General features: G+C 45.1%; 1 protein-coding gene across 3 annotated transcripts in view; it reads left to right on the forward strand.

Annotated features, from left to right (window-relative positions):
* Positions 1 to 720: 720 nt before the first annotated feature.
* fancl (FA complementation group L) overlaps positions 721 to 21940 on the forward strand; it is a 100517-nt gene continuing 79297 nt past the window's right edge. For all 3 annotated transcript variants that reach the window (XM_068044886.1, XM_068044887.1, XM_068044888.1), the window contains exon 1: positions 721 to 789. The gene's annotated coding sequence lies outside the window, so the exon portion shown is untranslated. The remainder of the gene's footprint in view (positions 790 to 21940) is intronic.

A 21940-nucleotide genomic window follows, 5' to 3' on the forward strand; every position in this document is an offset into this window, starting at 1 on the left:
TTTTGGCCTCTTAGGCATCCCTGATTTTAATTACTGCATCATTGCTGGTCGTGCCTTCAGTTGCCTGGGCCCTAAGCTCTAGAATTCCCTCCCTACACCTCTCTGCCTCTCACCCTCACTTTCCTTCTTTAAGACATTCCTTAAAACCTACCTAATACCTCCTTCTGTGGCTTGGTGTCATATTTTGTTTTATAATGCTCCTGTGAAGCACCTTGGGACATTTTATTACATTAAAAGCGCTATACAAATATATGCCATCTTGAAATAAACATCTTGCAACGACTATTCGGGCTTCTGATGATACACATTTAAAACTTACAGAAAATTGCTTAGCAGTTGTAATTGTTGCATAATTCTATCATTTTAAGTACTTATAGATATCATAGTAGTGTTCAGTAACGATTATTAAGTACTATGCTGTCTCCTAACGTCTAACATTCCCCCCAGTATTTGTGCAATAATGTAACGTATAACACGTTTCTTCTACCAAATACTTTCAATATAACAATTCGTTTGATTTTTCTTGCATTACATTTGCCGTTATTCTATTATTGCTGCAACTGGGCACCGTTTATAGACATTGCTACTTTAATTCAGTTTAAAGCTGAATCAGGTCTGACGCTGCTTCCCCTGCTTTCCCCACGTGGCTCTACACAGCTAATCGGGAGCGGCGGAGGCTGTGATTGGCTGAGCAAAGCGCGGGCCGTTTATTGTATGAATGAAGTGTTTGTGGGGTGGGGGAGGGGGCAGGGTTTTGGTCGGCGGGAGATTCAGCAGACTACTATACAAGTGAGTATGATTAGTGAATCGCTTTAACCGGGGAAATACCAGGAAACTATTCTTCACTGGCACCAATGTGGCGAATGGAGAATCTGAGAGGCCGTGTCCGCCACGCTGTTGTTTCATTTCTATGTTTAGTATTGCATTAAGTTGAAATCCCCTATGCCTAACATTTCATTGATAATGGGCTCCGGCCTTTCAAGAAGTGTTTTCATGTCATGACACAGTGAGCAGCACTCACTCTTGATTCAGAAGGTTGTGGATTCAATTCCTGCTCCAGAGACTTGAGCACAAAATCTAGGCTGAGTTATCAGTGTAGCATTGAGGGATACTGTGTCCTGGCCAATATTTATCCCTCAACCAATATCAGTAGAATAGATTATCTGGTCATTGCTGTTCATGGGACTTCGCTATTGGCTACCATATTTCCTATACTACAAGAAGGACTGCACTGCAAAAGTATTTTATTAGCTGTAAAGTGCTTTGTGATATTGTCAAAGGTACCATGGAAGTGTACTGGACTGGTTACTGCAATTCAATCGAAAGTGATGCGTTATTGCATTCACTCACCATTTGGAATCATTGCAGATACTTCACCTTTCTGCCCAATGTAAAAAAAACAGCTTTTTCAGTAAGCCCTCCCTTTCATTGAACTGAAATTTGGGATGGAATGCCTCATATGAACAATGAACTTTCTTACTGCTGCCAGATAATATGCTGCAATTATGAAATGTTTTGCTCAATTTCAGAAGATGAATAATATCTGCCATGCCAGATGCTTCTTTTGTAAAAAGTTAATCTATGATATAGTGATGCAGGAAAATGGCATTTATCCATTTAGGCTAGCGTTCCAAACCTCACCTCTGGTTCCTTCATGTAATTTTGTTTTTAATCATTGGTTGGTTATGAATGACGCTGGCAAGGCCAGCATTTGTTGCTCATCTCTAATTGCCCTTGAGAAGTGAATTGCTGCAGTCCATGTGGGGTAGGTACACGCACAGTGCTGTTAGGAAGGAAGTTCTAGGATTTGACCCAGCGGCTAACAATCAATAGTCCTGTATTCCATTTCAAATGGGAATTTATCCAGTCTTTTCATTAAAAATAACTACTATGGTTTTCTGGAAATACTGCTGAGCATTTCTAGCATTTTTTGTTTTTATTTCAGATTTCCAGCATCCTAGCTTTTTTACTATGGCTTTCTGTTTAGCCACCCCCACTGGTAAACCATTCCTCTTATTTAAAAAAAAAATGTTGCCTAGTTTCATTTCAAAAGTTATTCATATTTTTACACAGTCTCCTAGTCCTCAAATTCTGGGCCTGATGGAATAATCTTCCTGGATCCAAATTCTCCAAGCTAGTAACAGTATTTGACCCCATCTGATCACCCTCTTTATAAACTTGGCCTGTAGTTTTAGGAATCTGCTTCATAACCCTCCCCTGGATTTCTTCTAGTAAATTTGAATCTTTTCTGTAACATAAAGACTTTAACTCAACTGTACTGAAGATTTGGTCTCACCAAAGCTAGCTTCAGCATTAGCTCTTTAGCCTTGTGAGTCAAACTTTGAGCTTTACATCGCATGATTTTCTTTGCTTTCTCATTCACCCAAATCACCAAATGCCTTTCCTGCTTAGTTACTTCAAGCATATTGCCATTTAATATGCAATACACATACTCACTGCTACCTAATTGGTATTATTGACTTTATACCTATCTCTGTTGAACTCCATCTTTATGCATTTTTCGTCAGTTTATGCTGATTTGAAATCTAGGTTGTTTGGGTATTTCAGTTTTTATTTTAACATCAAAAACCAAGGGGGAAAAAATAGATCTCAAAAATCCAGGGTAAACTTGGAGAAAATCAGTTTTTTTATTTTGAACATTGTTGAAACGTATTATTTGGTATAAGTGTGCTCCACCATAATACAAGTTTCCATGATGGCAAAATATCAATTTATTGCAGCGGTAAGATGTATTTATAATATTTGTGAATGAAGTGCAAAATACTGACTGCAAAGATGTAGCTCATTGTCGCTACAGAATCGTGAAACAAAATTATATGCCAAAATTTAATATATTGTGTATTATGGAGAATATATTGAAATCATTGTATGTAGTGCATTTTGTTAACTTAGAGGTAGTTGTTGTTGCTAAATGAAGAATATCAATAACAGCTTCCACTTAAATTGTATTTTTAATTCTGAAAAATGACCAAACTACTATGCAGAAGTGTAAGCAAAAAATGGATGCCAAGCCAAAGAAGATGGTATGGGTAGTTTTTTTTTTTCAATCGTTTGCGATGTGGGCAACGTTGGCAATGCCACCATTTATTGTCCATCCCCAATTGACCTTGAGATGGTGGTTGTGGCCTTCTTCAGCCGCTGCAGTCCACGTTGTGTAGGTATTCCCACAGTGCTGTTAGGAAGGGAGTTCCAGGAATTTGACTGAGTGACTATGAAGGAACGACAATATATTTCCAAATCAGGTTAGTGTGTGACTTGCAGGGGAACTGGCAGGCCCTGGTGTTCCCATGTGTCTGCTGCTCTTGTCCTTCCAGGTGGTAGAGGTCGTAGGTTTGGAAGGTGCTTCTGAAGAATCTTTGGTGAGTTGCTGCAGTGCATCTTCTAGATAATACACACTGCAACCACGGTCTGTTGGTGGCGGAGGGAGTAATTGCTTAAAGTGGTAAATGGGGTGCCAATCAAGTGGCTGCTTTGTCTTGGATGGTGTCTAACTTCTTGAGTGTTGTTGGAGCTGCACTCATCCAGTCAAGTGGGGAGTATTCCATCATACTCCTGACTTGTGTGTTATTGGCAGTGGAAGGGCTTTGAAGAGTCAGGAGATGTTACTCGCCATAGAATAACCAGCCTCTGATAGTATTATTGTGATGGGCCCACTTAAATCTTTGATCAATGGTGATTCCCAGAATGTTGATGTTGGAGGATTCAGCGATGATAATGCTGTTAAATGTCATGGGGAGGTACTGTCTCTTGTGGGAGATGGTCTTTGTCTGGCACTTGTGTAGCACGAATGATCCTTGCCACTTATCAGCCCAAACCTGAATGTTGTCCAGATCTTGCTGATCATGCGGGCACTGACTGCTTCATTATCTAAAAACTTGTGAATGGAACTGAAAACTGTTCAATCATCAGCGAACATCCCCATTTCTGACCTTATGATGGAGGGAAGATCATTGCTGAAGCAGTACAAGGGCAGTTACTTTCACCTTGCCTCTGGAATTCAACTCTTTTGTCCATGTTTAGACCAAGACTGTAATGAAGTTTGGAGCCGAATTATCCCAGTAGAACCCAAACAGCAGTGGTAAGCAGGTTATTAGTGTGTAAGTGCTACTTGATAGCACTGTCGATGGCATCTTCCATCATTTCGCTAATCATTGAGAGTAGACTGATAGGGTGGTAATTGGCTGGATTGGATTCGTTCTGCTTTATGTGGACAGAATATACCTGGGCAATGTTTTACTTTATCGGAAGATGAGTTGCCACTGTTGTAGCTGTACTGGAACAGCTTGGCTAGAGGTGCAGCTAGTTCTGGAGCACAGGTCTTCAGCACTACAATCGGAATGTCGTTGGGGCCTGGAGCTTTGCTTTATCCAGTGTGCTTAGATGTATCTTGGTTACTTAGAGCGAGCTGAATTGTCTGAAGACTGGCATCTATGATGTTGGGGACCTCAGGAGGAGGTCGAGATGGTATCTCGGGCTGACGATAATTGCAAATGTTTCAGCCTTGTCTTCTGCACACATGAGCTGGGCTCCCCATCATTGAGGATGGGGATGTTCATGGAGCTGCCTACTCCCTTTGTTTGTTTAATTGTCCATCACCATTCATGACTGGATGTAGCAGGACTGCAGAACTTAGAACTGATCTTTTGAGATTGCTTAGCTCTCAATAGCATGCTGCTTCTGCTGTTTAACATGCTTATAGTCCTGTTTTGCAACTCCACTGGGTTTGCTCCTCATTTTTACGTATGTCTGGTGCTGCTCCTGCATGGTGTTTTACAGTATTGATTGAACCAGGTTTGATTGCCTGGATTGATAATGGTAGAGTGAGGGATACTTGTAAAAAATGGTTGGGGCGGGGGGGGGTTACCATTCTGTTGCTCACTGGGATTGCAAAGTGAGGGATTAAAATCTGGGGTCTACACCAATCCAACCTAATACTTTGCCATCTGTCTCTGATTCCTACACTTTGTGAATCAATTTGTTATGGTAAGCAATATCAAATGGCTTCCTGAAATCCAGGTGGATAACAAAAAAGCTGCATTACCCTTATCTACCAGATCTGAAAGCTCTTTAAAGAAATTCGATAAATTGGTCAGGTACAACCTTGTCCTTCTGAACCAGCACTAACTTTGACATTTGACCTAGTCCTTCTCGATCTCTTAGACCATCTCTCATCAATGTCTCAAACATTTCTACCCTCCACAATTGAGGCAAAGTTCGCAGGTAATTTGAGGTTTCATTCCTCACCCCTTTTTAAAGATGGAAGGGGTTCACATTTCCTACTTTCTAATCCAGTAGGATATTGTCTGATTGCAATGAATTTTGCAATACATTTGTGAGACAATTTGTAATCTTAACTAATTCCAGCAACATCCTTTGATGGATTTTCTGATTATAGAGGGATTGACTAAATTTTCTACAAGCATAACCAGGAGTCTGGAATAGTCTGCTACTACTTGGTTATCAAGGTTCAGGACTTGACTGAGTGGATAAAATCCTGCGATGGCAAGAGTTGATGCCAGACATTATGGTAACAAACTAGGTATGATCCTCCTGGAGATCACAAACCAAAAGAATCCAACCACCGACCGACCCAAATTTGGAAAAAAAAAACTGACAAGATTTCACTTTTATAAATTTTACATTAGCACTTCAAACCAAAGCCGACATAAATTAAATATGAACAAATAGTTAAATCATGGTCAATATATTATATTATATAAAAATATAGATATGTTTAAATATTACACATGAATTATCAGATGCAACAATAGATCTCATGGATCTTCTGGGCAGTCCTCTCAACGAAGATAGCACCAGTTACTGGCACAAAGTCCTTCAGATCTCTCAACTTTTCAAGTAGATCTCCAGATCCTGTCTTCCAAGATGCAGACACAGATGTGATGCCTTCTTCTGCATAGCGAGCGTTGCAGTCTTCCCTTCAACATTTTGGTCTTGTTGCCTGTCGAATGACTCCAGCCCTGCCCACGACAGTCTTGATAGCGTGGTTCCACTAGTAAGTCTTTAAGGCATCGAAAATAGCTGTAGCATCTCCTATTTGATAAAGGGCAGATCCCAGGAAACAGATTCCAATCACAGCAGCTTGTCTTTTTTTAAAAAAAACAGTTGACTGCTTGCTTCAACACTCCAGTCTCTAATCTGAGCTGCAGTCACATGTTTCTGGTCACACCTCTGATCATGTAACTTTGTTCGTTTGTTTTACCTGGTTTAATCCAGTTCTGATATCCCTAGAACTCTGAAGCTTTTGATTTCATTTTCCAGTAAAGGACTGTCTTAGAAAAAATGCAAGCTTTGAATCCAAGCTCAGTGCATGTAGCAGTGCATTCAACAGGCCAACTGTTGAGTTAGCAATCTGTACACGTAGACCCCATCACACTACATGGGAGTCCCTTGCAATGCTATTACCTGTGTCCTGTTGCCCTTGAACAAAGAGTTGCTGCCCTGCTTCTTTGACATGCTCCAGTATAAGGCGGAGGTGGTGGCATAGTGGTAATGTCACTAGACTTGTCACCTAGAGCCCCAGGCTTATGCTCTGGGAACATTGGTTTGAATCCCACCATGGAAGATGGTGGAATTTGAATCCAATTAATACATCTAGAATTAAAAGCTGGTGTAGTGGTGACCATGAAACCATCGTCGATTGTTGTAAAAACCCATCACTAATGTTCTTGTCGGGAAGGAAATCGGCTGTCCTTACCTGGTCTGGCCAACATGTGACTCCAGACCCACAGCAATGTGGTTCACACTTAACTGCCCTCTGAAATGGCCCAGCAAGCCACTACAAAGTCTCAGAAAAGGAATGAAACTCGATGGACCACCCGGCATCAAAATAGGCACTGGAACCGACAACGGCAAACCCAGCCCTGTCGACTCTGCAAAATCCTCCTTACTAACATCTGGGGGCTTGTGCAAAAGTTGGGAGAGCTGTCCCATAGACTAGTTAAGCAACTGCCTGACAAAGTCAAACTCTCCAAATCATACCTTGCAGACAATGTCCCTGACACCACCATCGCTGATTATGTCCTGTCCCACCAGCAGGACAGCCCAGCAGAGGTGGCGGCACAGTGGTATACAGTCGGGTGGGAGTTGCTCTGGGAGTCCTCAACATTGACTCCCGACCCCATGAAGTCTTATGCCATCAGGTCAAGCATGGGCAAGAAAACCTCCTGCTGATTACCACCTACTGCCCCCCTTGGCTGATGAATCAATGTTTCTCCATGTTGAACACCAATTAGAAGAAGCACTGAGGGTAGCAAAGGCACAGAATGCTCTCTGAGAGGGGGCCTTCAATGTACATCACCAAGAGTGGCTCAATAGCACCACTACTGACAGAGTCCTAAATGACATAGCTGCTAAATTGGGTCTGCGCAGGTGCTGAGGGCAAAACCTACTTGACCTCGTCCTCACCAATCTACCTGTCGCAGAATCATCTGTCCATGACTGTATTGGTAGGAGTGAGCATGTACAGTCCTTGTGGAGACGAAGTCCCTTTTTCACATTGAGAGTACCCACCATAGTGTTGTGTGGCGCTACCACCGTGCTAAATGGGATAGACTTCAAACAGATCTAGCAACTCAAAATTAGGCATCTGAGGCATTATGGGCCATCAGCAGCAGCAGAATTGTATTCAATCACAATCTGTAACCACATGGCCCGGCATTTTCCCCACTCTACCATTACCATCAAGCCAAGGGACCGAACCTGGTTCAGTGAAGAGTGTGGGAGGGCGTGCCAGGAACAGCACCAGGCATACCTAAAAATGAGGTGTCAGCCTGGTGAAGCTACAACACAGGACTACTTGCATGCCAAACAGCAAAAGCAGCATGCAGTAGGGCTAAGCGATCCCACAACCAACTGATCAAATTTAAGCTCTGCAGTCCTGCCACATCCAGTCATGAATGGTGGTGGACAATTAAACAACTGACAGGCGGAGGAGGCTCTACAAACATCCCCATCCTCAATGATTGGGGAGCCCAGCACATCAGAGCAAAGGACAAAGTTGAAGCGTTTGCATCCATCTTCACCCAGAAGTGGATGCTCCATCTCGGCCTCCTCCTGAGGTCCCCAGCAATGCAGATGCCAGTCTTCAGCCAATCCGATTCACTCCACGTGATATCAAGAAACGGCTGAAGGCACTGGATACTGCAAAGGCAATGGGCCCTGACAACATTCCGGTAATAGCACTGAAGACATAATCCAGAACTAGCTGCGCCCCTAGCCAAGCTGTTCCAGTACAGCTACAACACACGCATCTACCCAGCAATGTGGAAAATTGCCCATGTATGTCCTGTGCACAAAAAGCAGGACAAATCCAACCCGGCCAATTACCGCCCTATCAGTCTACTCCTGATCATTAGCACAGTGATGGACGGGGTCATCGACAGTGCTATCAAGCGGCACTTGATCAGCAATAACCTGCTCAGTGGCGTTCATTTTGGGTTCTGCCAGGGCCACTCAGCTCCTGACCTCATTACAGCCTTTGTCCAAACATGGATAAAAGAGCTGAACTCCAGAGGTGAGGTGAGAATGACTGCCCTTGACATCAGGCAGCATTTGACCGAGTATGGCATCAAGGAGCCCTAGCAAAACTGGAGTCAATGGGAATCGGGGGAAAGCTCTCCACTGGTTGGAGTCATATCTGGCACAAAGGAAGATGGTTGTCGTTGTTGGAGGTCAATTATCTCAGTCCCAGGACATCACTGCAGGAGTTCCTCAGGATAGTGTCCTAGGCCCAAACCATCTTCAGCTGCTTCATCAATGACCTTCCTTCAATCATAAGGTCAGAGGTGGGGATGTTCGCTGATGATTGCACCATGTTTGGCACCATTCACGACTCCTCCGATACTTAAGTAGCCCATGTCCATGTGCAGCAAGACCGGCACAACATCCAGGCTTGGGCTGATAAGTGGCAAGTAACATTTGTGCCACACAAGTGCCAGGCAACGGCCATCTCAAGTAAGAGAGAATCTAACTATCTCCCCTTGACATTCAATGGCATTACCATCGCTGAATCCCCCACTATCAACATCCTGAGGGTTGCCCTTGACCAGAAACTGAACTGGAGCAGCCACATAAATGCTGTGGCTGCAAGAGCAGGTCATCGGCTGGGAATTCTGTGGAATGTAACTCTCCTTCTGTCTCTCCAATGCCTGTCCGCCATCTATAAGGCACAAGTCAAGAATGTGATGGAATATTCTCCACTTGCCTGGATGGGTGCAGCTCCAACAACACTCAAGAAGCTTGACACCATCCAGGGCAAAGCAGCCAGCTTGATTGGCACCCCATCCACCACCTTCTACATTCACTCCCTTCACCACCAATGCACAGTGTACCATCTACAAAATGCACTGCAGCAACTCACCAAAATCCTGGAACTCCCTTCCTAATAGCACTGTGGGTGTAACTACACCCCCAAGGTCTACAGCGCTTCAAGAAGGCAGCTCACCACCACCTTCTCGAGGGCAATTAGGGATGGGCAATAAATGCTGGCCTAGTCAGTGACACCCGCATCCCAGAGATGAATAAAAAATTATATCGTCCCCTCTTGTTGTATTCTGTCCATCTCCAGTGCTCAAAATCTGATGGACAGCTCTTACTGAACTGGTCTCTCTTTCTATTCTTGTTACATGCCTCACTGACTGCACCCCAGATGTTACTGGTTGGTGTGTTGTGTCTCTTATCTTGTTGAGGACAACTTCATGGAGCGTCTCTTCCAAACATTTTTCCAGCTTGCATATAGTGTGCCATGCAGCCAGTTGGTTATTTAGTCCAGGAATTTATTTCTTGAGGGAGTCAATTACTTGGCACTCATGAAAGCATACTCTACGCACCCCCGGATTCTTTCCAGATCCCAGATGACCCACGTCCTGTATGTCACGCATTCAGAAAGCTTAGCATCCACACTGACATGTCTATTCAAGTGAGTTGAAAAATATTTTAAATTTTTTTCCAGACATACCTTGATATAAAATAATTACTTCCTACTGTCAAAAACTCACTCAAAGTCTTCAAATATAATAAATTTTAACTTGTAATTGAGTTAATTATATACAGCATAAGCTTCAGGGCCTGTTCTGAGGGGAAAATGTTGAACTTTACATTAAAGGAAAATGCAGTCTTCACTTCAGCTGTGTACAATGGCTTGATTACAGCTGAAATTAAAATCTAAACAATTAAGATTTGTGGCGGGGGCTGGAAGCAGGACCTATCCATGAAGTTACGTTAGGTGTTCTTGGATTTATTCATGAAGAAAGTAGTTTACAGAAGCAAGCAGTAAAAATGAGACATTGAATTTTTCAAAAATAAAGTATTCTGGAACTGATTTGCTAAACTTTAAAACAGATAAAATGAAAACCTTTCAACATCTTATTTGCAGACGTTGAGGTAAAAATACTTTGCTGAAAAAGTAACAGATGTATTCTGCAGTGAACAAACCAAATCCAGTCTCTGCAGCAATTAAGTAGGTGTAGATACACAGATCTGTTTTCTGTCTTCTCATCTCACGACTAAACAGAAGTCTAATTTCTGCACAGGGGGTCTTGGAATTTGGGGCAGAACAACAAACAAAGAACAGTACAGCACAGGAACAGGCCATTCGGCCCTCCAAGCCTGCGCCGATCTTGATGCCTGCCTAAACTAACACCTTCTGCACTTCTGGGGCCCATATCCCTCTATCCCCTTCCTATTCATGTATTTGTCAAGATGTCTCTTAAACGTCGCTATCGTATCTACTTCCACCACCTGCCCTGGCAGCAAGTTCCAGGCACTCACCACCCTCTGTATATAAAAAAAAACTTGCCTCGCACATCCCCTCTAAACTTTGCCCCTCGCACCTTAAACCTATGTCCCCTAGTAACTTGGTTCTGTTGGCATTCCACCCTGTTTTGACTGGCCTATTTAAATTATGCTTGGAGTAACCACAGACAGACCTTCACCCTGTTGGGAGTTTTCTATAGACCTCCGAATAGTTCCAGAGATGTAGAGGAAAGGATAGCGAAGATGATTCTCGACAGGAGCGAGAGTAACAGGGTAGTGGTTATGGGGGACTTTAACTTTCCAAATATTGACTGGAAATACTATAGTTCGAGTACTTTAGATGGGTCTGTTTTTGTCCAGTGTGTGCAGGAGGGTTTTCTGACACAGTATGTGGACAGGCCAACCAGGGGCGATGCCACATTGGATTTGGTACTGGGTAATGAACCCGGCCAGGTGTTTGATTTAGATGTAGGTGAGCACTTTGGCGATAGTGATCACAATTCGGTTAGGTTTACCTTAGCGATGGGCAGGGACAGGTATATACCGCAGGGCAAGAATTATAGCTGGGGGAAAGGAAATTATGACGCGATTAGGCAAGATTTAGGATGTGTAGGATGGGGAAGGAAACTGCAGGGGATGGGCACAAACGAAATGTGGAGCTTATTCAAGGAGCAGCTAATGCGTGTCCTTGATAAGTATGTACCGGTCAGGCAGGGAGGAAGTTGTCGAGCAAGGGAGCCGTGGTTTACTCAAGAAGTTGAAGCGCTTGTCAAGAGGAAGAGGGCGGCTTATGTTAGGATGAGACGTGAAGGCTCAGTTAGGGCGCTTGAGAGTTACAAGCTAGCCAGGAAGGATCTAAAGGGAGGGCTAAGAAGAGCAAGGAGAGGACACGAGAAGTCATTGGCGGATAGGATCAAAGAAAACCCTAAGGCTTTCTATAGGTATATCAGGAATAAACGAATGATAAGAGTTAGAACAGGGCCAATCAAGGATAGTAGTGGGAAGTTGTGTGTGGAATCAGAGGAGATAGGGGAAGCGTTAAATGAATATTTTTCGTCAGTATTTACAGTAGAGAAAGAAAATGTTGCCGAGGAGATTACTGAGATACAGCCTACTAGGCTAGATGGGATTGAGATTCACAAGGAGGAGGTGTTAGCAATTTTGGAAAGAGTGAAAATAGATAAGTCCCCTGGGCCAGATGGGATTTATCCTAGGATTCTCAGGGAAGCCAGGGAGGAGATTGCAGAGCCGTTGTTGTTGATCTTTAAGTCGTCATTGTCGACAGGAGTAGTGCCGGAGGACTGGAGGATAGCAAATGTTGTCCCCTTGTTCAAGAAGGGGAGTAGAGACAGCCCTGGTAATTATAGACCTGTGAGCCTTACTTCGGTTGTGGGTAAAATGTTGGAAAAGGTTATAAGAGACAGGATTTATAATCATCTTGAAAAGAATAAGTTCATTTGCGATAGTCAGCACGGTTTTGTGAAAGGTAGGTCGTGCCTCACAAACCTTATTGAGTTTTTCGAGAAGGTGACCAAACAGGTGGATGAGGGTAAAGCCGTGGATGTGGTGTATATGGATTTCAGTAAGGCGTTTGATAAGGTTCCCCACGGTAGGCTATTGCAGAAAATACGGAAGTATGGGGTTGAAGGTGATTTAGAGCTTTGGATCAGAAATTGGCTAGCTGAAAGAAGACAGAGGGTGGTGGTTGATGGCAAATGTTCATCCTGGAGTTTAGTTACTAGTGGTGTACCGCAAGGTTCTGTTTTGGGGCCACTGCTGTTTGTCATTTTTATAAACGACCTGGATGAGGGTGTAGAAGGGTGGGTTAGTAAATTTGCGGATGACACGAAGGTCGGTGGAGTTGTGGATAGTGTCGAAGGGTGTTGTAGGGTACAGAGGGACATAGATAGGCTGCAGAGCTGGGCTGAGAGATGGCAAATGGAGTTTAATGCGGAGAAGTGTGAGGTGATTCACTTTGGAAGGAGTAACAGCAATGCAGAGTACTGGGCTAATGGGAAGATTCTTGGTAGTGTAGATGAACAGAGAGATCTTGGTATCCAGGTACATAAATCCCTGAAAGTTGCTACCCAGGTTAATAGGGCTGTTAAGAAGGCATATGGTGTGTTAGCCTTTATTAGTAGGGGGATCGAGTTTCAGAGCCACGGGGTCATGATGCAGCTGTACAAAACTCTGGTGAGGCCGCACCTGGAGTATTGCGTGCAGTTCTGGTCACCGCATTATAGGAAGGATGTCGAAGCTTTGGAAAGGGTGCAGAGGAGATTTACTAGGATGTTGCCTGGTATGGAAGGAAGGTCTTACGAGGAAAGGCTGAGGGACTTGGGGTTGTTTTCGTTAGAGAGAAGGAGGAGGAGAGGTGACTTAATAGAGACATACAAGATAATCAGAGGGTTAGATAGGGTGGATAGTGAGAGTCTTTTTCCTCGGATGAGGATGGCAAACACGAGGGGACATAGCTTTAAGTTGAGAGGTGAAAGATATAGGACAGATGTCAGAGGTAGTTTCTTTACGCAGAGAGTAGTAGGGGCGTGGAACGCCCTGCCTGCAACAGTAGTAGACTCGCCAACTTTAAGGGCATTTAAGTGGTCATTGGATAGACATATGGATGTAAATGGAATAGTGTAGGTCAGATGATCGGCGCAACATCGAGGGCTGAAGGGCCTGTACTGCGCTGTAATATTCTAATTCTAATTCTAATTCCCCATGTCAAAAGGAGCTGCAGGGTTTCCCCAGTAAATTCTGCCCAATTTTGCCTTGAGAAACCTCAGTGGCACTTATTTCAAGGAAGGCCCCAAATGCTACCTAAATTAAGGCATCAATCATCCATCCTAGAGAGAGAATGACTCCTTTAGAAGCTAAAATCTTGGGGGAATTTATTTTTTCTTGGCCACAGTTGGGTCCAGGATTTCATGGAGGAATGGCTCTGGGCCACTCTGACCCACGCTGATGTGTTGGGTGTCATTGAGTGGCCACTGCAGGCACTGGTGGCCCACTGTTGCCAGGCTCTGGGATTTAGGATGGGGTTTCCAGCCTGGGCTAGGACAGATGTGGATGCTAGTCTGCTGCACTTGCATTGGTAGAACGAACCCCAGAAACATTAGACCAATTGGGAGCTAAGTTTGATAGCTCCAGAAAACAGTCATGGGGATCGCGATGGGCAATTAATTGCACCCATTGATTGCAATGCCGGTAGCATGCCATCTGCAGGATGTGTACTCATTTCAATTATTTCAGCGCCCAGCTGGCACAAACTGCGCTGTGGATTGGTTGGATGTGTCACCAGGGGACCAATATCATGAGTGGCTACTGCTTGCAGCTAGTCTGCATAAGTTAAAGCTTGTTTGCACTGCTTCGAGTGGAGGTGTGTTGTGGCTGGAGCGGGTGCTAGCAGTCATGCAGGAAATGATTCTGTTCTGGGAAACAGTGAAGATTGGCACAAATGGGGGAGAGTGGGTTCCAAGATTTCCAAATGCTGCACTGGAGGAGGAGAGATGTCCTGAACTCACAGGCCGCAAGTAGGCCCTCCAGACACTAGCTCAGAAGGCAGTGGGAGCAGATAGCCATGGAGGTTCATGTTGGGAGTGAAGATCCGCGGACCTGAGTGCAAGACCACCAGTGGTCAAGGTCAGTGAATGTATCTTTAAATTCTATATCATACCAACTGCACCACCAGCCTCAGCCACTACTCAATTCACCACATTCCATCACTCACCTGCCAACAATATCTACCAATGAGGACTCCTACCTGAATTCATACGCTTCACCACAACTGCACAGACTTAGCAATGCTGCAAGCCTCACACCCACGTCTTCCAGGTTGCACGCGCTGCCAGCTATACAACCATGGCAGCCACATCACCCAAACAGATTGTACAACACACTTTCCTTTCTCTGGCAGAACAAGGTGACACAGCCAGAGGCAGCAGGAGCTAACTGGAAGGGGATAGGTGTGACTGCATCTCCTAATGCTCATGGAGGAGACCGTATTGGCCATTGTTGGGATGACCATTGCTGAAGCCGTGGCCAGCGGCAGGGCGGAAACCATTGAAGATGAAAGTATCCTCATATCTAATCCTTCTTGTCATATTCCACCACCCCTCATCCCACACTCTTCTGATTGACAAGCTGCAGATGGTGTAAGCATGCACCCGTTATTTTCCCCCCTTCCCCTCATCACAAACTTACTCTTGTGCTTTTCCCATTTCATATATTCAGGAAGTGCAACCTGGCCAGGCAGTGGAGGAACAACAAGAAAATAGTGATGATGAAAAAGTACCTTCAATCAATTTCACATTTGCAGCCACCAGCTCAGATACTGACACTGCATGAAATTTAGAAGATAGCATAGGTGGGATCTGTACGTGGTATGACACTGAGCATGGGTGGCCTGCAGCCAGGGTAGGGGGCAAGGATAGTGCAGCGACCAGCTTGCTGGAGGATGAGGTTGCACGTGGTTCTGTTGCAGGGGTCTCCGATGAGCATTTGCTTACACAAGAACGTTGGTGAGTATGCACAACTAAATGCTCAGAGCATTGAGAAGCCTGCCAGAAAGCCAGTGGCCAATGTCAAGGAGCATGGTGGAGTCTGGTACCAATTTGTCACAGGGCTTTGCACAGAGAATCCTTCTTTCTTTCCTCCTCCTCCCTCTCTCCCTGCTGTGCATGGTCTCTGTTCATTCATATAAAAGCAAAATACTACGGATGCTGGAAATCTGAAATAAAAACAAGAAATGCTGGAACCACTCAGCAGGTCTGGCAGCATCTGTGAAAAGAGAAGCAGAGTTAACATTTCGGGTCAGTGACCCTTCTTCGGTGAAGGGTCACTGACCCGAAACGTTAACTCTGCTTCTCTTTTCACAGATGCTGCCAGACCTGCTGAGTGGTTCCAGCATTTCTTGTTTTTATCTCTGTTCATTCATGTTGCCTACTAGTGCACCCATATCTGAGAGCAATTGAATTATCAAATCACAAAAATTTACAGCACGAAGGAGGCCATTCGGCCCATCATGTCTACGCCAGCCGACAAGGAGCCATCCAGCCTAATCTCACTTTCCAGCTCTTGGCCCATAGCCTTGTAGGTTGCGGCACTTAAAGTGCATATCCAAGTACTTTTAATATGTTATGAGTGTTTCTGCCTCTACAGTTGTTTCAGGCGGTGAGTTCAGTGAGTGAGGCCACTCACTCCCATGTTCGATTTTTCTCCGAGCATTGCCCAAAGGAGCAAGGCGGGCCACGAGGGGTGACTGGGCGATGTAGGAGTGATTGGCCGAGAAGAGGGATGCGGCGTGGCCTGGAGCTAGTGGCTGGATGTGGGGGGGCACAGCAGCGGTGAGCGTGTGGCTGGAGAGCGGGATGGTGGCGGGGAGAAGCGAGGAGCGGAGAACAATCGGCTAAGGGTAGTGGGGGGAGTGGTGATGGAGCAGTGGTGAGGTCTGGAGTGAGCGGCTGAGTGTGTGTGGGGGGGGTGCGAGTGGCCAGTGGGGCGGGAGAGAGTAGCTGAGTGGGGGATGCGGGCAGAGGGAGTGTGTTGTGGGGATCGAGCTCCAGCCTCAAAGTGCCCCATTCAGCCGCTCGATGCATTGGTGTTATGCGATGATGTTTACCCGCGCATGTACCAATTAGTCCTGGCAAGACATAGGCTGCGCATACGCAGCGTCTCACTGAGAGCAGGAGACCGTTTGTGCTTGTGTGCAGCTTGGAGTGCTCTGATGACATCGGCGGGCTGGTGCTTTAGGAGTCACTTTGCAATTTTATACACTTCAGTTAGGTTTCCCCTCAGTCTGGTTTATGCAAAAGCCTTGACGTCAGCAAAAACTCTTTTTCAACACTTACCACGCCACTCCTCGTAGATGTTTGCAACTTTAAAGAACTGTGGAAAGCACCAAACAGTCGTAGGATCATAGCAACAGCTCAAATCAATTGTCCAATAACTAACCTGTCAGGAGTTAATCTTTTTAAATAGTGGGTTGGGTGGGGGGGCGGGGTTGCCTCTTCCTGCTGCACAACACATGTTCATCTGAGCGAGGTTATAAGAGGGCATTGACTGGAATGTTGAGCTCCAAACTGGCACCACTGATTTCCAATTTCGCATTGCATGCTGATTGGTGTCATGATCTCCCTGCTCTAATACTTCCAGCGGCCATTCACTGAGTACGCACATGGGCACCATTTTGGAACTCTAAGGGCACTCGTAGCACCAAAAAATTGGGCGCAAATGATCCCAATTTCTTGCCCATTTCTTCTAGTGGTAGATTCACTCTTGAGTTTTCTGATCTTAATATTTGCATATTAAAGATGCTTTGTCATTTCAAAGGGTTACTATAGACCATGGGCTGGATTTTCCCTTCAGGCGCAGGAAACAGAAGTCGGGAATGTTTTTGAGGCCCACACCCGCCCCCGGGGTGGGGGGAGGAAAGACAGTCACTCATTGGATTCTAATGGGAGAACCTCCTTAATTCATGGAGACAGGTTCTCTGTCCAACTAAGGGTAGTGGGCATCTCTCGAAGCTGTAGGCCCAGTCAGGCTTTCCAGCTTGAGAGGAGCAGAAGGCTGCAATGAAAGTCACACGGGATCAGAGGTGAGCTGGCAAGATGGATACAGAACTGGCTCTGTTATAGAAGACAGAGGGTAGCAGTGGAAGGGTGCTTTTCGGAATGGAGGGATGTGACTAGTGGTGTTCCGCAGGGATCAGTACTGGGACCTTTGCTGTTTGTAGTATATATAAATGATTTGGAGGAAAATGTAGCTGGTCTGATTAGTAAGTTTGCGGACGACACAAAGGTTGGTGGAGTTGCGGATAGTGATGAGGATTGTCAGAGGATACAGCAGGATATAGATCGGTTGGAGACTTGGGCGGAGAAATGGTAGATGGAGTTTAATCCGGACAAATGTGAGGTAATGCATTTTGGAAGATCTAATGCAGGTGGGAAGTATACAGTAAATGGCAGAACCCTTGGGAGTATTGACAGGCAGAGAGATCTGGGCGTACAGGTCCACAGGTCACTGAAAGTGGCAACGCAGGTGGATATGGTAGTCAAGAAGGCATACGGCATGCTTGCTTTCATTGGTCGGGGCATGGAGTATAAAAATTGGCAAGTCATGCTGCAGCTGTACAGAACTTTAGTTAGGCCACACTTGGAATATTGCGTGCAATTCTGGTCGCCACACTACCAGAAGGACGTGGAGGCTTTGGAGAGGGTACAGAAGAGGTTTACCAGGACGTTGCCTGGTCTGGAGGGCATTAGCTATGAGGAGAGGTTGGATAAACTCTGATTGTTTTCACTGGAATGACAGAGGTGGAGGGGCGACATTATAAAGGTTTACAAAGTTATGAGTGGCATGGACAGAGTGGAAAGTCAGAAGCTTTTTCCCAGGGTGGAAGAGTCAGTTACTAGGGACATAGGTTTAAGTTGAGAGGGGATGTGCGAGGTAAGTTCTTTACACAGAGGGTGGTGAGTGCCTGGAACTTGTTGCCGGGGGAGGTGGTGGAAGCAGGTACCATAGAGACGTTTAAGAGGCATCTTGACAAATACATGAATAGGATGGGAATAGAGGGATACGGTCCCCGGAAGTGCAGAAGGTTTTAGTTCAGGCAGGCATCAAGATCGGCGCAGGCTTGGAGGGCCGAATGGCCTGTTCCTGTACTGTACTGTTCTTTGTTCTTTGGATGCTAAGTAAGAGAGAGAGCAGTTCACGATGGAGGCGCCCTCTGTCCATTTTAAATCTTTAATTAAACAATAGATTTAGCATCTGGCTACCACTTGTTTGGGTGCAGGGGGAATCCCTCTGCAGGATGGCTCTTGCACTCGAGCAGGCAGGGAGGGCCTCTAGACCTGCCTGGATTGCCGCAGGATGCCCGCCTTCAGGCACCTAAACTGGTCCTCACTGGTGCAGGAAACTGGAGGACGACTGGAAAATCCCAGTTGCCCTCCTTTAATTGGATTTGAGGCTCTTAAGCCTGATCGGCTTCCCGCCACATGAGGCTGGGTTGCCGTGCCGACCCCAATCCTGCTTCTACAAAAATGGCCCAGAGGTGGATGGAGCCGGGGAACCAGCACACAGGGTTTTACTTGGCTCTGCCTACCTCTGAACCCAGCCTTGGCAGCGGCAAAAATCCAGCCCCTTTTGTCTTTCCAGCCAGCATGCTCAGTAGTAAATGAATACAAGTTTGGCATTTTGAAAGTTTTTTTTAAAAATTAAGAAATGCAATAAAGGAAACAAAGAAAACATTGACCAAATACTCAATTTTTCATAACACTCCCTTGGGTTTATGGGAAGAAAACCAGAGAAGCTGAATATATACCAGGAATTTCTGATTCTACCAGAGCTGCACCTTTGGTCACACCTTTTACCCAAGTAACTGTCTATAAACCCAGGCCCTGCTAGCTGACAGTGTCACTGCCTCTGAAGTCATTTCACTCAGGACATCGTTGTAGAGCTCGGCTTTCATCACAGAGGCAGCATTGCCCTCAACTGTTACATCTCTGGCTGAAAGGACTCGACAGGGTAATTGACAACAGAAGCTAATTTGCAGCACACTGAACAGGTGACTGGGGCCATTGCTCTCAGCAGGGGTTGAAAATCCAGCCCATCTACTAGACTAATATCCGGAATGGGCAAGTTGTCTTATGAGGAAAGATTGGACAGGCTAGGCTTGTATCGCTGGAATTTAGAAGTGTAAGAGGCGACTTGATTGAAACATATAAGATCCTGAGGGGTCTTGACAAGGTGGATGTGGAAAGGATGTTTCCCCTTGTAGGAGAATATGGAACTTGTGGTCACTGTTTAAAAATAAGGGGTTGCCCATTTAAGACAGAGATGAGGAGAAATTTTTTCTCTGAGGGTCGTGAGTCTTTGGAACTCTTCCTCAAAAGGCAGTGGAAGCAGAGACTGAATATTTTTAAGGCAGAGGTAAATAGATTCTTGATAAGCAAGGGGGTTCAAGGTTATCAGGTAGGTGGGAATGTGGCGTAATCAGTTCAGCCATGAACGTTTTGAATGATGGAGCCAAGCTCAAGGTGCCGAGTGGCCTACTCCTGCTCTTGATTTGTATGTTTGTATGTATCTTTTCAATTTGAACAGCAACAGTTGCATGATGAGGCTGCCCATCCAGGAGGTCATTGAAGGCATTTATCTAGCTATTTGTGCACAATTGTGTCAAGGGATTCAAACAGCAAACTTCTCTTGTAAGCAGTCTCCAAGAGGTCTGAATTGGTGAGATTTGATGCTGAGGATCAATGCATACTGCCCCTCTGGTCGTCAGGTTCTTGCTTCACTGCCACTGCTACTACCTCTTGCTGCTGCTCATGTATGCACTGAGTAACCTAATGCTACCTCCTCTCATTCTCTACCTAATTTCTATAAGGTAGTTTGTAGCTGTACTTATAGTTGCAGTGAGTGATGTCTGTGATGTGTGATACTTTGCGGTGCAGTTTGCTTTTGAGGCACCTGGATTGCTGGTTGGTTCCCAAAGCAAGCTTACAAAACTGCATGTTACGAAGTTGACTGCAGAACACTTCAATCAGTGCTTACATAACAATGTACTGTGTGTTATGGCGTTGTGCATGCCAGTAAGAGAGAAGAGAAATAATAGCTGGGGAGGCCTTTGACGTTATCTTGCCTCACTTCGTTTGTGTCCACGCCAATTATTTTTGGTACAGCCTCCTCCCATAGAAGATCACTGACATAGTAATCCAGAGGCCCAGGCTAATGCCATGGGGGCATGGAGTCAAATCCCACCATGGCAGCTGGTGGAATTTAAATACAATTAATTAATAGCTGCAATTACTTAATAAAAATCTGGAAGTGATAGCTAGTCTTAGTGATGGTGTCAGGAAGTGATCGTAGATTGTTGTAAAAACCCATCTGTCAAACTTGTATCCTTTAGGGAAAGAAGTCTGCCATCCTTACCTGGTCTGGCCTACATGTGACTCAAGACCCCAGCAATGTGGTTCATTTTTAATTGCTCTCTGAAATGGCCTAACAAGCCACTCAGTTGTCAAGGGCAATTAGAGATGGGCAACAAGTGCCAGTGACACCCACATCCCATAAAAGGATAATTAAAATAAGTGAAATAGATGGTCCTTTTGGTCTTTTGTTGTCCAGAAATTCCTATGTTCCTCGGGACATAGTAAAGATTCTTTCAATAGTTTTAAGGCCATTTCTATGTGGATTTTCTTAATTTTTTTTCTTCTGATTCCACTTAGCTTTTCATGATTTTTCTGTGGTAATTACCCTGCTGCTTTTACTTTGCAGCTTGTCACCAATGTGTTCCCTGTGGGAATTTCCCATTGTAGCTTTTCAGAAGTAGAAAGAGGAACTGAAGGATGAATGCAAGTTAAGCCAGACCTCATGAGGGTGCTTTTTGCTCACTGGCTGGAATCTGTACAGTCACATCTCCTGACTGAGGAACCCCAGTTCTTTTCCATTTAGAACTGACTTAAACTGAAATCAGTGTACCCAGAGTATTTCTTTGGGGACATGGGTTCAAATCTCATCACAACTGAAGGTGGAATTTGAATTCAATTAATAAATATGGAATTAAAAAAGCTAGTCTAATGATGATGGCCATGAAACAATTGTCGATTGTTGTAAAAACCCATCTGGTTCACTAATGTCCTTTAGGGAAGGAAATCTGCTGTCCTTGCCTGGTCTAACCTACATGTGATTCCAGACCCACAGCAATGTGGTTGACTCTTAAATGACCTCCAGCCTAGCAAGTCACTCAGTTGTATCTAACCGCTACAAAGTCAATAAAACTGAATGAAACCAGATGGATCACCCGGCATCGTTCTAGGCACGAGAAACGACAATGGCAAACCCAGCCCTGTCGACCTTGCAAAGTCCTCCTTACTAACATCTGGGGACGTGCCAAAGTTGGGAGAGCTGTCCCACAGACTAGTCAAGCAACAGCCTGAGGCAACAGCGTAAATGTCCCAGACATTGCCATTGTCATCACCATCCCCGGGTATGTCCTGCCCCACTGGCAGGACAGACCCAGCAGAGGTGACAGCACAGTGGTATAGTCGGGTGGGAGTTGCCCTGGGAGTCCTCAACATCGACTCCGGACCCCATGAAGTCTCATGGCATCAGGTCAAACGTGGGCAAGGAAACCTCCTGCTGATTACCA

Source organism: Heterodontus francisci, chromosome 13 (genome assembly GCF_036365525.1).
Source record: "Heterodontus francisci isolate sHetFra1 chromosome 13, sHetFra1.hap1, whole genome shotgun sequence".
In the NCBI taxonomy this organism is placed as follows: domain Eukaryota; kingdom Metazoa; phylum Chordata; class Chondrichthyes; order Heterodontiformes; family Heterodontidae; genus Heterodontus; species Heterodontus francisci.